Source organism: Falco peregrinus, chromosome 3 (genome assembly GCF_023634155.1).
Source record: "Falco peregrinus isolate bFalPer1 chromosome 3, bFalPer1.pri, whole genome shotgun sequence".
Lineage (NCBI taxonomy): Eukaryota > Metazoa > Chordata > Aves > Falconiformes > Falconidae > Falco > Falco peregrinus.
Window position 1 is genome coordinate 39205153 of NC_073723.1, and position 15936 is coordinate 39221088.

A 15936-nucleotide genomic window follows, 5' to 3' on the forward strand; every position below is an offset into this window, starting at 1 on the left:
ACAGAGCAGTTTAGATTTTAATGTTCATCTTTGTGATATCATCAAATACAATGTACACACACTATAGTGTCTCTGCTTGTGAAAACCTACAAAAAGTAGGAGACACCTGTGCTTTGAGAATCAAGTTAGTGTACATAGTGCTGCAAAGATCTAAAGGGACAAAGGATGCCAAGAATTTAAAGTGGAAATCTTAAAATTATAAGGATACTTACTAAAAATATGGTCTCCCCAAAAGAAAATGAGAGCCCCAAATAAGTAAAAAAACCACCTGTGTACCTTCCTTATGTCTAGCTTTTGTTATGAAGAAGAATCATAGGTCTTGTATCAGAGAAATGTTGACTGCAAAGCACTGAAAGCAAATTTGTTGCATTAAAAGTTACCATTTTAAACAGTTATTTTTCAGATTAAAACTGTATCTTGCAGTGATGCAAAGAACTGCAAAGCTGAAAAGAGGGATTATAAAACAGAAAGGGCACTCTTCAGTTTAAGAAATATTTCTATTGCTCTCCAAGGAGATTTATTTCATCTACCATATAGCATGTGTCAAGTTATACTGATCCTTCACTGGGAGCTAAGTACCCCAACAGTTTTTACATTACCATGTACCACAATAGCAATCCTTGACATTGGTTTTAAGTGTCAGACAGAGCCTTCATTAATTGTCATCATCTTTAAGACATAAAAGAAACCCTCGTTTCTTGAATGTTATTACACAAAAAGTGTACGTTATCTATATACAGCAAGTGCAAAAATGTTTTGTACTGTAATAATAATAATTTAGAATATATGGGATAGAAAGTGTACTATTGTTAAAACTGTCAGTCAAACCCCTTGTTATACAAGGATAGAACATCACATCCATCTATAACAGCCTTTCCTGTCAGTCAAATGTGTTGTTCTATACAAACCTAGCTCCAATTTGATTTTTAAATTGGCAGAGGCTGTAAAACATTATTCTGATGTGATACCAATGAGATCTAAGTTGCTGCTGATATCAGAACACAGGCTTCCTCTCAAATCCAGTTCTCCTGCTTTCAGGTATCTGCATAACATAGATCATTTTGCATACATAAGTACACGAACAGTCAAATGAAATTTTTCTTTCATTACAGGCCAAAAAAATGTATGGTAATAATGCCCTTTGATTTGAAATAAACCATAATTTGAAAAGTCTGTATCATGGTAATGAAATCATTATTAATATGTACCCTACAAAACTCAACAAATACTCCTGTTTATCCATCACATACTTTCATTCAGAATCAGATTAGTCCCTTTATCCCAGCTATGAGTAACTGTGGCTTATGAAAATTGAGTTGAAGAGCACTGAATTTCTACTGCATTTTTCTGTGACATTAGCTGCAGAATGAACTGAATGGGGCAAACTATTCACTCATAAAAGAATGCAGACTTGGACTCTGTTTCTTGTCCCACTTCAAAACTGAACACAAATAAAAAGGACAGATTAAGTTTGATTACTAAAAAAATAGAAAAGAAGTCAAGACAAGCTCTGGCCCTTTTTAGCCTATTCCCATGCACACCTTGACGTCAGCAATTTTTGTACTAACGTACTCATTTTTCTAGCTGGGTTCAATGCAAGCTAGAGAAAGCATATCAAATCAATCTCTCCATAGACCACTAACACATTTAACCATCCACTTTCTTCCATCCTTGAAATGTGCAAGTAACGGTAATAAGAAGTACAGGTTACTAAAAGCAACATTAGGTTTTCATGTCATATTTTTATTTTTTCTTCATTAATTTCATATAGGAATCATTGATCTAGAGTGATTTACCAGCATCCTTACAATTATTTGGGTGTATGCACTGTAGCAGACCTTTTTCACAGTTATAATCAGTGGCCTTTAAGATACTCTGCATACTCAAAATCTTTACGGAATACTACCTAATGATTTATAAGATTCTAAAATCCTCAAGAACTCTGCGGGTAAGTTCACACAAATTGCTATTGAGATGGTATCACCAATCTCTTTTCCACCTGGGGCAAGTTCAAACAAATTGCTACTAAAATGGTATCACCAATATGTTTTCTACTTGCACTGTTTCAGTTAACACCTACAGTCAAAAATCAAGAGTGCCAATGCCTAAATCATCCCAGTTTCCAGAACAGTAAAGCTTACAATTGTTATTGAAGGCAGAGGGCTATGAAACAGAGAGGCTAAAATGCAAGCTCATGCTTTAGTTTACCAACCCAGTTCCCTTTTACAGAGCTGAGGTAAAGAGCTGGCTCCTTTAAACCTCAGCATATCAGAGTCACAACTGAAGTATGTATAGACCTACTCAACTGAATCACAAAATTGAGTTTATATAATAACTTAGTCTGACAAAATAATAATAAAAAAGACCAATCAACTTTAAATGTGGAAGTTACCATGTAAACTCTTCTTTTCCCCAGAATGTAAAAATGAATATTCTTTCTCTCCCCAAATTCTTATCCTCAAAGACTACCTCATGGTCGATTTTCAAACTTAAAGAAATAGTCATGGAATACAGCACACAAATTTTCAGAGTGACACTCAAATTCTAATAATTATTTTGACTGACAAAAAACACCTGACATCTATACAATGTAAATTTTACCCTACTGTACAATCTCTTCCAATAAACCATACTAAAGATTTTGCAGCAGTGCACTGTCTTATGCATCATAAACTATGGAACAACATCAGTTCTTTCAACAGATCTACATCTCCACCAGGGCTTCTGCTGGCTGTATCAGGTAGGTACTATGATTTTTTTCCTCCTCCTGTGCTGTCATGATTATGCTAGCAGAATACAGCTGGATGTACCCATCTTAACATTTCAAAGCATAGAACAGATATTAATTTATGTCTACAACACTAAGAAGCAAGCAGATATTTTACATACCAGAAAATCAAAGAAAGGTGAAGTGCTTTGTCTAAAGGCACTTGGAAGAAATGAGTAACAAAGCCATAATTAAAATTCAACATCAAGCTTCATGTTAATCCTCTAGACCTAACTGCCTTTTTCAAAGTGTATGATTTGGAACATCAAAAATAAGAACCAGTTCAGTCCCCTTTCTCAATAAAAGCTTTCATGATAAAACACCACATTCAGCTTCTTCCTCTGCATTGGCACAAACAATAATAATCTTTCTTAGGAATCCAACTCATTAAGTTATGTTGGATTTAAAAAATATTCAAAAGGAAGCCAAGTCACAGTTAAAATTTAAATTCCACGTTTGATTTGGCCTCTACCTTTGTGTACTGAGGGACTCACAGGAAAACACACATACGTGTCAGGTATGCTAGTATACCAACTTAATACTAGACTGATTTAATTAGTCTGCTTTCAATGCAAAGGTGCTGCACCTCAGCAATTATGAGATCGTTAATACAACAGAGCATAACAGCACCTTTAGAGATCTTGTCTAACCTCTAGGCACACTGTAACTCCCATTAAGGCTAATGGGAGTCACATGTGTGCATCCAAGGGAGAAGAGACCCATTAAAACTGATACAACATATCCATTAATCTTCAGGTCACTCTTAAGGTCAAACATTATAAAAATGTTTATGAACAGTACTAACTGGGTATGCCTAGCAGCTACTTTGGTTTTAGGACAGACCTGTGAGCAGTTAAGGCCACGCAAAATGTCTGTTTTAAAAGCATCGCCACGTTTCAAGTAGTGGCACAGAAATTTGAGAGTGCTTTTCTGTAGTCTGAGAGGATATTTTTCTATCATCTCCTGAAAGAATTGGAAGGATAGAAATGACAGGGAAGGTTAGACACAAATGAAAACCTTGGACAAAGGTATGCTCTAGCTTTTCATTTTTCTTCCACCCCTCACTCTTTCTTTATATTTCAGTCTCTTAGTTGCAGTTTTCCGCTTCAGGAAGAACATTAACTGCAGAGACTAAATTCCTCATCTGTGCAGTCTGCTACAAAGACACTACAAATAAGATTTTGATGACTGAATTGCCAGTAAACCACAATTCAAGCACTGCTTGCAGGAGAGGGTGTCTGAAGCTTTTCAAAGAGAAAGGTAACGTTCATTTGCTAACCATTTCATTCTGAACACCTGAAAACTGCCTTTTTCACTACTGTAGTATAGTTTAAGCAAGTATGCTCTTTTTCCAGCTTAGAAAAGACTAAGGCTATCCAGTCTGTAAAACCTATCTGATCAGCCATGAATTTGCTGTCTTCATCGACATTGATTCCTGGAGGAGAGAGATTTCTCAGCAGCATGGGGGCCATATAATCTTCATATGAGAAGAGCAAAAGAAACAGCAGGAGGAAATGCGAGTGTCAGAAATGAGGACAAACTTCAGATATGAACTACACCTAATGGTTTACTGTTTCTTTCAGTAATTGGAGTGAATAAGGAAAGGTGGCTTCAGCAAGAATTACTTGTGAAGTGCTCTGAAACTCATCTTCCAGAACTCATGCCAAAACTTTGCTCTGCATATGGGATTTGTTCAGCACTCCTCAATTATACTTCCTGTTATAGGGTCTGTATGTATTCCAAGCACTGACAACTAGGCATTGCAAGCTTTTGTTGAGAGACCTCATGTAACTAACAGACATACACAGTCAACTGCACCTGGAGTATCAGTACAAAACTCAGGAAGAGGCTGGACAACACCTCACACCTACGAAGTATGGCTCCCAGAGGCAGTCACAACATCAGTCCCGCACATTGCTTCAGTTTTCACTTGCAGGTAGTCTGTTGCCTTTCTCTGGTATGCCCATGTCACACAGGGTCTCCCTTCACAAGATTTTTAAATGCTGATATATCTCTTTACAGTGCCCTGCACTAGGAATTCTTTTTGTTTCTAATTCAAATATGCAATAATAAATGAATGATAATAAATAGATTAATTTCATAATTCAATTAAATGAATTATTCCTCAGCAGAAATAAATGATTGCTTGGTTTTGTTTCAAAAACAAAGGAAAAATTGCCCCAAATACCTTGGTGTATGTATTAGACTATCTAAACATTTCAGTGTGATTGTTTTTCCTTTCTTAGTGGTCATAAGCTTTCCACTACCATGCCCTTCTCTGAAACAAAAAAACTGTCCTGGCTCAACAAAGAGTTACCTCATTTTGCTTAAAATGCAGTTTTCATATAGAAAGATCTAACCCCCATTTTGCAAAATCACCCATGTGAATTGGCTTTATTCACTTCAAACAGTTCTTCTAAAAGAGGAATTACTCACTGTTAACAGTCGGGCATCTTTTTTAAAGATGCTTTACCACTGTGAAAAACGACATGTAAATATTCAATGAAACTATTATTTCAAGATCATAATATTCATAAAGGGCCGCATCCTGTTTTCTGACACAAGTAGTCCAGAGCGCTGCCCCATTACTTGCCTGCAAGCTAGGAAACAAGGGTATAGGATCCATCAATATGTGCCCATGGAATCCCCCCACAGACTCCTTAGCACAGACAACCTCAGCAAGGTATCTGAAGAACTGAGACCCTTAATATTACCTGTGAATCTGTATTCACAAATATGCCAAAACTAAATAGAGTTACTGTCTAGAAATAAATAAATAAATCATTATTTGAGTGTCTTTTATGTTTAATAACTGTAAATTCCTCTCAACCAGTTCATATAGTCATATTTTAAAAGAGTTTTCTTTCATTTGCTTTCTAGAACCATAACAACCAACTTCCCAATGCAGATTTCCTCAAGTGTGTAATACGTTCAAGCAATACCTTCCGAGTAATCCAGAATACTTTTGGACCCACGAGGGAGACCTTGGCTGTCACTAACGCCAGTGACCAACCCATCAACCCCGCAGCAAACAGCGCTGGAGCAAAGCTGCTGGAGAAACACCTGCCTGCAGTATTTATAGGCTGTTGTCACAGTCCCTCCCTAGTCAGTTCAGTTTCTCCTCTCACAGCCCTGTGAATCCTGTCAGTGAACGCTACAACAGCCTCTCGGCCCCCAGGGGCCGCGGCTGCACTCCAAGTTGCCCGTGAATCCAAGTTACCCAGCCTCGCCCCACCCCCCCACCCCGCGCAAGGAGCTCGTCCACCGCCACATGGGCGGCCAGGGCAAGCAGAGGCGGCTGCTGCTGGCTCTTGCTAAGCTGAAGGTGGCGAAACCGCCGCTCAGCTCCGCTTCGCACTAAAATGCCGGACCGCTCGCAGGGCCTGGGAAGCACCACCGCCAACGACCCGCACCCCGCCTCAGGCCACTCTCCCCTACCCGGCCCAACAGCTGCCCCGCCTCCTGCCTTTCCTATTGGCTCCTCGTCCGCAAACTGAGACACTGATTTGCTCTGCGGTCTGCCAGTCAAGTAGCCCCACAGTTCTCCCCGGCAGAGACGCCGTCCCAGGAGCTCTTCTACGCGTCATCTCGATCTCCCAGAGTGCTTCCTGCAAAGCCACTCTAGGCGCTTACCTGCGGTAACGCGTCTGTGCCACAGCCGCTCTAGGAAGCAGAAGCTGGCTCTATGACCCGGCGGGGCCTGCTGGTGGGACGGTGCCCGAGGGCCAGGGGCGGTAGCCGGGTGAGAGTCCCCAGGGCAGCCCGAGGAGGCTCGGTCTGTGCAGGCCTCCACCGGGAGCCTGGAGGCAGAGTCCGTCGCGCCCGTGCCCCTGCAGAGTCCCGGCGGCCTGGGCCCACCGGCGGCGCAGGTCAGTCGGGGCGCGGGGCGGGTTGAGGCGGGGATGCTGCAGGCCTTCTCGGCCAGCGGAGCAGCGGCGGGCGGCGCTGCCGCCGTGCGGGGGCTGCTGCCGGGGCCGCGGCCCTCCATGGAGCCTGGCCAGGCGGCGGCGGCGGGCCGGCGGGGCAGCCTCCCTGCCTTAGCCCCGGCCGCGTCTCCGGGCCGCGTCTGTAGAGCTTGTGCTTCGCCTCACGCTCGCTGCGGGCGCCTCCGCCTCCCGAGCCCCGCGCCCGGCCTGTCGCCTGTTGCGTGCCTCGGTGCGCAGAGAGACGGCGAGGCTTCCAGTTAGGCCCAGGGTGTACGGGAGGAAAGGACGGAGCCTGGTAACATGCTCTGTAGAGAGGAAAGGGCATAATATTCTGGCAGAGGGGTATTTTAATCTGAATTGTTACTCTCGTGTCAGATGAGAGAGCCAGCCATTTATAGACCTCCAAGGGTCTTTCCTATGACTGCCTGCTATAGGTGACAGCTTTCCTGTAGGTGCTGCCTGCTAAGGTGGCAGTGGCTCCTTTTTCCTTTCTGAAAGTCCAGTTTTGTGCAGCCTGTAAGTGTAAGTAACAAATTGTTAAATTTGCCACAAAATTAATGTAGATACAGCCGGAATGGCCAGCATGTTCTTGGCAGAGGAGAGGCCCACCTGTGATATAGTCCATACTGAAAACCACAGCACTATATATTACTTTCAGTCCCAAGGTATATTTTTTGTATCGTCCTCCACCCGTCAGTGGGAGGGAGGTGTTCACCATGGTCAAAGATGGGTATGGCCAGTTTGTAGTAAAATCTGATTCCGGAATATTTATCCATTTGCCTGATGTTACTGGAAGCTGGTGAATTCTTGTCTAACTTTCTTGGAGCTGTTATTAATATGCCGCTCGGCAGCAGCTGCTGATAAAGTTTTCACTTGAAGACTAGTAATATTCTTTATGGAGATCTTTTATCAGTGCTTTCTTCTACAAACATTTTTTCTTTATACTTCATTTTCTACTCATCAGCAGTTTGTTTTTCACTTCATGGATGTCTGTCATCACTGGTTTATTTAATGAAGTAAATAGGACAGGTGAAAGTGGTGTTGCTGGGACATGAGTTAGAGCAGGAAATAAACTATCAAGGGGCGTAACAATTGTCTCCTCTGGTATGTTTTGTTGTTGGTTTTTTGTTCATTCTGCAGGTAGCTGTCAATTTCAGCTACTTGCTGTGGAGTTAGAGGGATAACTTCGCACCTGTAAGATGTATAAATGTACTTGTTGAAAAGGTGTTTTTCTTTTTTTTTTTCTTTTTTTCTTTTTTTTAAATGGAATAGACCAGTAGGGTACATAATCAAGACTATTAGAGGAATTTGACACTTTAATTTTTCTGATCTTTACTAAGGAAGCAGATGGTCATGTCAGTATTGGAGTAATTATTGTGGTCACTAGTGTTCTAGCACTAGTTGCTAGTAAGAATAATTTAATGAAGTTAAAAAGTTGTATTCTCCACGAACCCTTTCTTTGGAGAGAGTAGCTCACCACTTGTGTCTGTAGTGATGTATGTGGAGAAAAAACAGTGCTGTGCATGAGGTACTACCCCATGAGTAGTCTAGTCCAACCTAATTTCAGTTTTCTGTAAAAAAAATTTTTAAAAAATACTCCCAATATTCTGCTATCCTATACACTGCAGTAATGTTTTGAAAATTATTTGTCATCTTCTGGGTAAATCGGATATTATTTTATTGCTAGAACTTGTCGGAAGTTTGTGTCTGCCTGTGCAAACATACTCTTCAGAAAGTAGCATTATTATTATTATTTTTATTTTCAAAAATCTTAGTATTTTAATAGCTTATGCATTTACACTTTACTTACCATGATGCCTAGTATTCTCCATATTGTTACTGATAGTCGGTGAATTAAAGTGGAATACTTTAAAGCTTTTGTCCATGAACATTTTGCAAGGATCTTCTGAATGGAAAGGCTGAAAGAGACAGGGTATTCAAGTATTTTTGTAAGTGACTATACGTGTGTGTTTATATATATATATATAAAATTTATATTTTTTTAAACACCAATGTTATGGTTGGTTATGAATTGAGTACATTTACTGAGTACAGAGCATAATAAAATTGCATTAATCTGGGACTGAAGCAGCTGAAATAACTCTTTACTTAGAGTTTTGCCTTTACTGTAAGGCCTTTAACTTTTAGGCCTGCTTTGGTTCAAACTTGTGGATTTTTTTATTTGTTGAGATTATCCTTTTCACCAAATGAAGAAAATCAGTTTCCATTAAAGCTTTAGTGAAACTTTTAGTGTTGATATAATAGAGTACATAATTAAAACTACACATCTCTGCATGGGTGGTGAAGTATCTTTTTACTTATATTAGAAATGTTGAAAACTGTAAAGTAATGGTGGTGAACTTACATGTGTATCTCTATGCTTAAGTCTTTCATAGCTACCCTTAGAACTTAGTACAGCAGCTGTTCAAGCATATGAAATATTATCCTCTGGATTTTTTAGAAAGTTTTAATTTCTCAGGTAATGGGCCTTCAGATGCATCCACCCACTGATTAAAAATCTGTTGGGTAGTTGGAATGGTATGCCCCAGTTCATGTTGGTGGATTATTAGGGATTAAGCTAGATATATGGAATGTCTGTATTGTGCAAGGAGAGTGTTTAGATTTGGGAGGGAGTTTTTTTCTTTGTTTGAGAGCTCTGTGTATTTGTCCTCTCTTAGATTCTTTTATTAATCCCCCACCCCATGACTCTAGGCATAATGTTTTTTTTATTAGAAAAGGTAGTGACTCACAGAAAGGTTTTGATACTTAACTTTGATTCAGGACATGTAGGAAGCAAATGTTATTGTAGTGGACTAAATAAAATTCAATTAAAACTTGCAGACAGGTATCGATAGTACATAAAGACTTTGTTAGACCCTTCATAGAATAGAACGGGAAAGGTAATTTCTATACTTTAATAGTTTTTGACACTGTTACTAATCTGAGGACCTCCATTTGTTCTTGTAACATCAAATGCTGTGGTACAAGTCAAGAAAGACATTTGATCTTCTCTTGTGTTTAATCTTTTATAGTCTTCTAAAACAATAATTCTGAAAATTGCTGAAGACTGCTACCCAGAGAATCTTTGGGAAGGAAGGAGGGTAACAAGTTTACAGTTATATATTAGCAATATCAAAAAATATATTTTAAAATAAATTACTCATCAAGATGTACATAATCAAGGGGTAGAGAGTGATGTCTGAATTCAGTATTGATGTATATCCGCATATAGTAATGAAGCACATGGTTTTTCAGAAGAAAACCCATAATTTAATTACGTATTCAAAATGGGAGAGAGTGGGAATGTCATTCCTTTTCCTATTTTTTTTTAATATGTGAAAGTGATTTCAAAGCCATGAGGTTCAGAGAGAGCAGGAGGAGAGAAAGGAGGGAGGAGGTGAGCAGATGTCTGAAAGAAAAGTAGTAGTAAACTCTAAACAAATCAGTTGACAGTTTGAGGTTATAATGTAAGAAACTGTTTACCCATGAACAAGCTTTTGAATTGAAAGATAGTGCTGTATCTAATAAGAAATGTTCTTCATATATGATCAATAAGCTCATTCTGGGTTAATGTCAGTCTAAGGAAGAATAAGATATATTGCATTATTTTTAATATCTGACTTATAAAACTTTTTAGATATTTAATGATTTTTGTGCAGAGAGGTGTTTTGGGTTTTTTTAAGACTCTCCAGATAATATTTTTTAATAAAGACATTCAGCATGTTTGTTTGTTCAAATTTAGCTCAGGTCTCTTTTAAGCAGTATGGTCCCTGGCAGAAACTAATGTAATCTATTTCTTATTCAGTTGGTTAGTTATATTAGTGCCTGCTTTCTTTGAGGGCCTGGCCTAAGTATTAGAAAGCACAATCATTGCCCTGGACTTCAGGAGAGCAGACTCTGGCCTCCTCAGGGATCTGCATGGAAAAGTCTCATGGGATAAAGCCCTGGAGGGTTGCAGGAAAGCTGGTTAGTATTCAGAGATCATGTCCTTAGAGCTCAGGAGCAATCCATCCCAGCAAGGAGGAAGTCAGGCAAAAATGCCAGTGGTCCTGCATGGATGAACAAGGAGCTCATCACAAAACTCAGACATAAAAAGGAAGTCCGCAGAAGCAGAGGCAGATAACCTTGGAAGAACATAGAGGCAGTGTGAGCATGCAGACAAGTGATTAGAAAAGTCATTTCCAGGCAGGCTTTTAAAAGTCTGGCGAGGGATGTCAAAGGCAACAAGGAGTGTTTCTGGAAATACATCGGTAGTGGAAGAATGACTAGGGAAAATCACTGCTGATTGGGACAGGGGTTCTGGTGAGACAGGATGTGGAAAAGGCTGAGGTACTGATGACCTTTGTCTCCATCTCTGTTAGCAAAGACCTTCAGGAACTGTGGAACCCAAGGGGAAGTCTGGAGCAGAGCAGGCGTATGCTTTGTAGAAGAAGTTTAAGTCAGAGAATACTTAAGTAAATTGGATGTATATAACGCTCTGGGCACTGATGGAATGCACATATGAGTGCTGAGGGAGCTGGCTTATATCACTGTCAGGATGCTCTTGGTAATATCGGATTGATCATGGAGACTGGGAGAAGGGCCTGAAGACTGGAGGAAAGCCAATCTCACTCCTATTTTCAAAAGGGCAAGAAGGAGTATCCAGGGAACTATAGGCTGATCAACCTCACCATCATCCTTGAGAGTGATGGAAGGTGATGGAGCAGTTAATCCTGAAAACCATTCCCAGGCACATTAAAGACAAAGTGACCAGGAGTAGTCAGCATGGATTAGCCAAGGGGAAGTCATTCGTGACCAGCCTGGTAACTCTGTGATGAAATTGATAGATGAGGGGAGGGCAGTACATACTGTTTCAGTCAGGCTTTCAACACTGTCTGCAATGACTGGGTGAGCAGGCAGCGAGATCAACATAGGACTTGCTGAACGGTTGGGCCCAGGGTGTGGTGATCAGTGGGAAGTCTAGTTGGAGGCTAGTAACCAGTGGAGTACTCTGGGGTCAGTGCCAAGTCCAATACCATTTAACATCATCATTAATGACCTTTATGATGGGGCAGAGTGCAACTTCAGCAAGTTTGCTGATGACACAAAACTGTGAAGAATGGCTGATACGTCAGAGGGTGGCGCTACCATCCAGAGCGACCTCCACAGGCTGTAGAAATGGACTGACAGGAACCTTATGAAGTTCAAGAAGGGGAAGTGCAAAGTCCTGCACCTGGAGAGGATCAGCACCATTCCCTGGTATCAGCTGGGGTACAACCATCTGGAAAGCAACTTTGGAGAAAACACCCTAGGGGTCTGGGGGACACCAAAATGAGCCAGCAATGTGCTCTTGTGGCAAAGGTGGCTAACGGTATCCTTATCCTGGGCTGCATTAGGAGTGTTGCCAACAGATCAAGGGAGGTGGTTCTCACTCCTCAGCTGTGGTGAGGCTACATCTGGAGTACTATGTCCAGTTTTGGGATCCCTACTATAGGTGAAGACTGGACATACTGGAGAGCCCAACAAAGAGCTACAAAGGTGATTAAGAAGCTGGAGCATGATTCCTGTGAGGAAAGACTGACAGAGCTGTGACTGTTCAGCCTGGAAAAGAGAAGGCTCAAGGAGGATCTTAATGTATATGAATACCTCAGAGGGAGGGTGCAGAGGGAATGGAGCCAGGCTTTTTTCAGTGGTGCACAGTGACAGGAACACAGGTGATGGGCACCTGCTGAAACACAGAAAGCTCTGCCTGAACATCAGAAAACAGTTTTTCACTGTGAGGGTGACCGAGCACTGGCACAGGTTGCCCAGGGAGGTTGTGGAGTCTCTGTTCTTGGAGATACTCAAAAGCTATCGGGACATAGTCCTGGGCAGCTGGCTCCAGATGGCCCTGCTTGAATGGTCAGGGATTGGACTTCATAAGCTTACAATAAACACACTTGTCCCTTTCTACTTGCACCTGTTAGCACATGTATAAAAAATTAAAAGTGGGGGGTACTAGTCAATTCTGATGTTTTCTCTTTTTCTTTTTTTTCTTAGCTTGTGATAAATACACAAGCAGTATTTGGCAACCCACCAGTAGGCTTTCACACACATACTTCAGGAAATTCGGGGAGGGAAACTGCTCTGTACTACTTTAGAATGATGACAAAAACAGACCCCTTTGCCAGTAAGTTTCAAAAGAGACATATTTTTCTTTAAATCACAAGCAACTCCATTCTATAAATATTATAAAGTGTCTGTTGGTCCTTTGCATCATAAGTATGCTTAACTCTTTATAAATATATTAGTCTTATACGTATGTTTTGTGAATACTGAGCTGAACAACTCTATAATATCAAATATGAAAAGGATGTATTTGTACTTGTATGTAATGTGTGCAGTTAGAAGATAATTCCATTAATTAAAATCAGTCTTTCACTAGAATACCCTAATGTAAATTTCTCCCTAGTAAAATCTGGTTTGCAAATGTTAGCTTTCCAGGAACAACATCTGAATTCACACAATTTTTTTAGAGCATGCAGAGACCTAACTTGAATTTCCAACCTAAATGATGCTGTTGCATATGACTGAGTCTATTCCCATGTTCAATCTCTACTGTACAGCTGCTGCAGTTAATGATGACAACCCCTACAACTTTTTATGTCTTCTGGACTGTAGCAGGAGGTTCCTTCAGTATGGTGTTTTCAGGCAGCTGCTTCTGCGGTTTTGGGGGGGGCGGTGTCTGGCTTGTGTTTTTGTGATGGTGGTTGTGGTTTTTTTCATGGGGGGTAGGAGTGGGTGGATATGGTTGTTTTTTCCTTTTGAGACCCAATACAATATGTACTTTTCCCACATAGACCGATGAAGGGGGAAGGAGAAAGGGTGTAATGCTGCAACTCTCATTTTAACTAGTGTGCTCTCAACACCAGCTATTCAAGTAGTAAAGTTAAAAGCAGCAAATAATAATAATAATACACCCCCCCCCCCCCCGTGTTCCTCTAAAAAGCTGCAGGCTCATGAGTCAGATTGTGTTGTACATGGACAGAGAAAGTAGCAGGTGCTTTGTCCTGCAGCTTCTCAGTTGAGCTAAGTGGTTCCTGCAGCCATGCATATGACCTATATCTACAAGCATTGTCAGTTCATATCTAAGCTTTGTAAAAATTTTCATGAGAAGGAGAACAGAAGGGATGCTATTTGTAATGTGCCTCTCTGAGATGGTGGTAGATTGATGGGGTTTGTGTGGGGGTTTTTGTTTTGTTCTGTTTTGTTTGGAGGTAGAATGCAATAAATTTGGAAGTTTCAGATTATTTTCAAAGGGAAACTAAATGCAGATTTTTTCAGAGGAAGAAGGGGCACAAATTAAGAGACATAAAAAAAACCTTTGAGATGGAGGAAAGAAAGGACAAATACATGATATGGGAAGAGAGAGGAATTATGGCAGTGGGGCAACTCTGGATCCAAGGTTGGCTTTGACTGGACCTGGGCACTTCCTCCTTTCCGTGCAAGAGAGGACCTGTGGAGTTTGTTTGGCCTTTAGAAGTAAGTTGAATCACTCCTAATATTCATTGTGCTTGTATCAGTAGCTGTCCGGGAACAACCTCTCTAAAAATCCTGTCTCTACCACTGCTTATCTCCACCATCTCTGTTTTTGCTAATATTGGCAATGGGGTTAGAAAAGAAAGGAAATTATCCAAATTTTAATTCTAAGGAAACTTTAAAAATAAATTACAAAATAATAAGTAGAGGAGCTGACAGAAGACACCACAGGAGGGGCCTGGCAAGGAGAAAGAAACGTCTCCTGGAAAGGAAATTAATATAGGGCCATGACACTGTGGGGCACAACTAAATCATGAAGGGGAATTCAACTTGGAATTGCAGAGGGACTGTAGAAGCTGTCACAGTGTACAGCTCAGGCTGCCTAGTAAGGAAATTATTATCCCTCTTCTAAACTGTTACTTGTAATATGTATGTGCAATTGTGCCAGTGGATTCTAAAATGCTAATGAAGTTCTAGGATTGAAGAAAATGTGGTGAAAGCATATCAGTCTTCCCTCATGTGCTTAAAGTTACCATAATTACCAAGTAATAAAACTTTTGGGGACACTGAGCATATCTATTTTTCCCAGCATCCTTATTAGTCACTGTGTATGCCAAACATTTTAAAGTACAATCACAGCAAAGGTAAGAGTGGGGAGGGATCACATAGTGTTACTGAGACAGAGTAGCCTCTCATCTGCAAATCTGCATAAGTCCTACAGCAGACTTGTACAAATAATTCTTTTTTTTCTTTTCATTTTTGAAAGACAGAAAAATTGCATTGTTTTATTTATGGTGTTGTGGTGTTATCCTTGCACATTCATCATGTTGGGTTTGAAGACCATGAAAGCAGTTCTAGTTACATGAAAGGCTTGGGTTTCTGTCTTGCTATGGACCGGTGATGTGTATAAGAGTATGATACTGAGATTCAAAGGCAGCCACTTTCATGACTACCTGTTTTTCCTGCCCCTGATGCTCTTCATACTGGTACTGCACGTGCCTTACCTGGTGCTGTGCTGACCTGTTTTGAACCTAAGCTGCAGAAAAATTTAAACAGGTTTATTTTCTTCCAGTTTAACATGCAAGAACAGTTCAGTAGAGGATCAATTGAGTGTTGGTGCTAGTCTGTAAGAAAATGTGGCAACACAGGTCAAGGAAGACAGGAGTGACTGTAGCTGTCAGAAATTACATCAGCTTATGTTTCTATAGAACACAAGCATAAAGAATGAGACATGTGTCAGGTACTCTTCTTTATCCTTCCACCAGTTAAGGGTTGTTGATTATAATTAGATCCCATTATTTGTGAGTTATGCCATGTGATACAAAGCCAAAACTTAAAACCGACAGTGAACTGGCTTGTCTTTTTATTGATGCAGGGCCTTCTTGGCTTTAACATATCGCAAATATATCTAGTTTGTAACAGCATTGTTTTTACATACCGTTCTCCTTTCCACAGTAGAGATGTGGACAGAGGTTAATTATGAGTTAGCTGTGCATTTAGGACAGATTTTACCTTTCTCATCTAATAAGTACTTCTAATAAAAGGTTAAAGGACATTATGTTCCTGCAGTGTAGTACATGGATCAGCATTGTTATACTTGCATATTGCTGCATATTCATGACTGTGCAGTTGGTATGCATATGTATGTAAAAATGAAGGAAGCTGGAATAAAATCTGGGCACTGACTGTTTCACAACTGATGAGCTTAGGGTGTATAATGTAAAATTTCAGGGTTCTGTCATCTGT

General features: G+C 40.5%; 1 protein-coding gene across 4 annotated transcripts in view; it reads left to right on the plus strand.

Annotated features, from left to right (window-relative positions):
• The first annotated feature begins 6222 nt into the window (after positions 1–6222).
• The window catches only part of PEX2 (peroxisomal biogenesis factor 2), a 30297-nt gene continuing 20583 nt past the window's right edge, over positions 6223–15936 (plus strand). Inside the window, exons 1-2 of one of the 4 annotated variants that reach the window (XM_055799589.1) lie at positions 6298–6636; positions 13996–14193. The gene's annotated coding sequence lies outside the window, so the exon portion shown is untranslated. Of the gene's footprint in view, positions 6637–13995; positions 14194–15936 lie in introns of all 4 variants that reach the window. The other 3 variants (XR_008746461.1, XR_008746462.1, XM_005229895.4) reach the window with 3 other exon arrangements.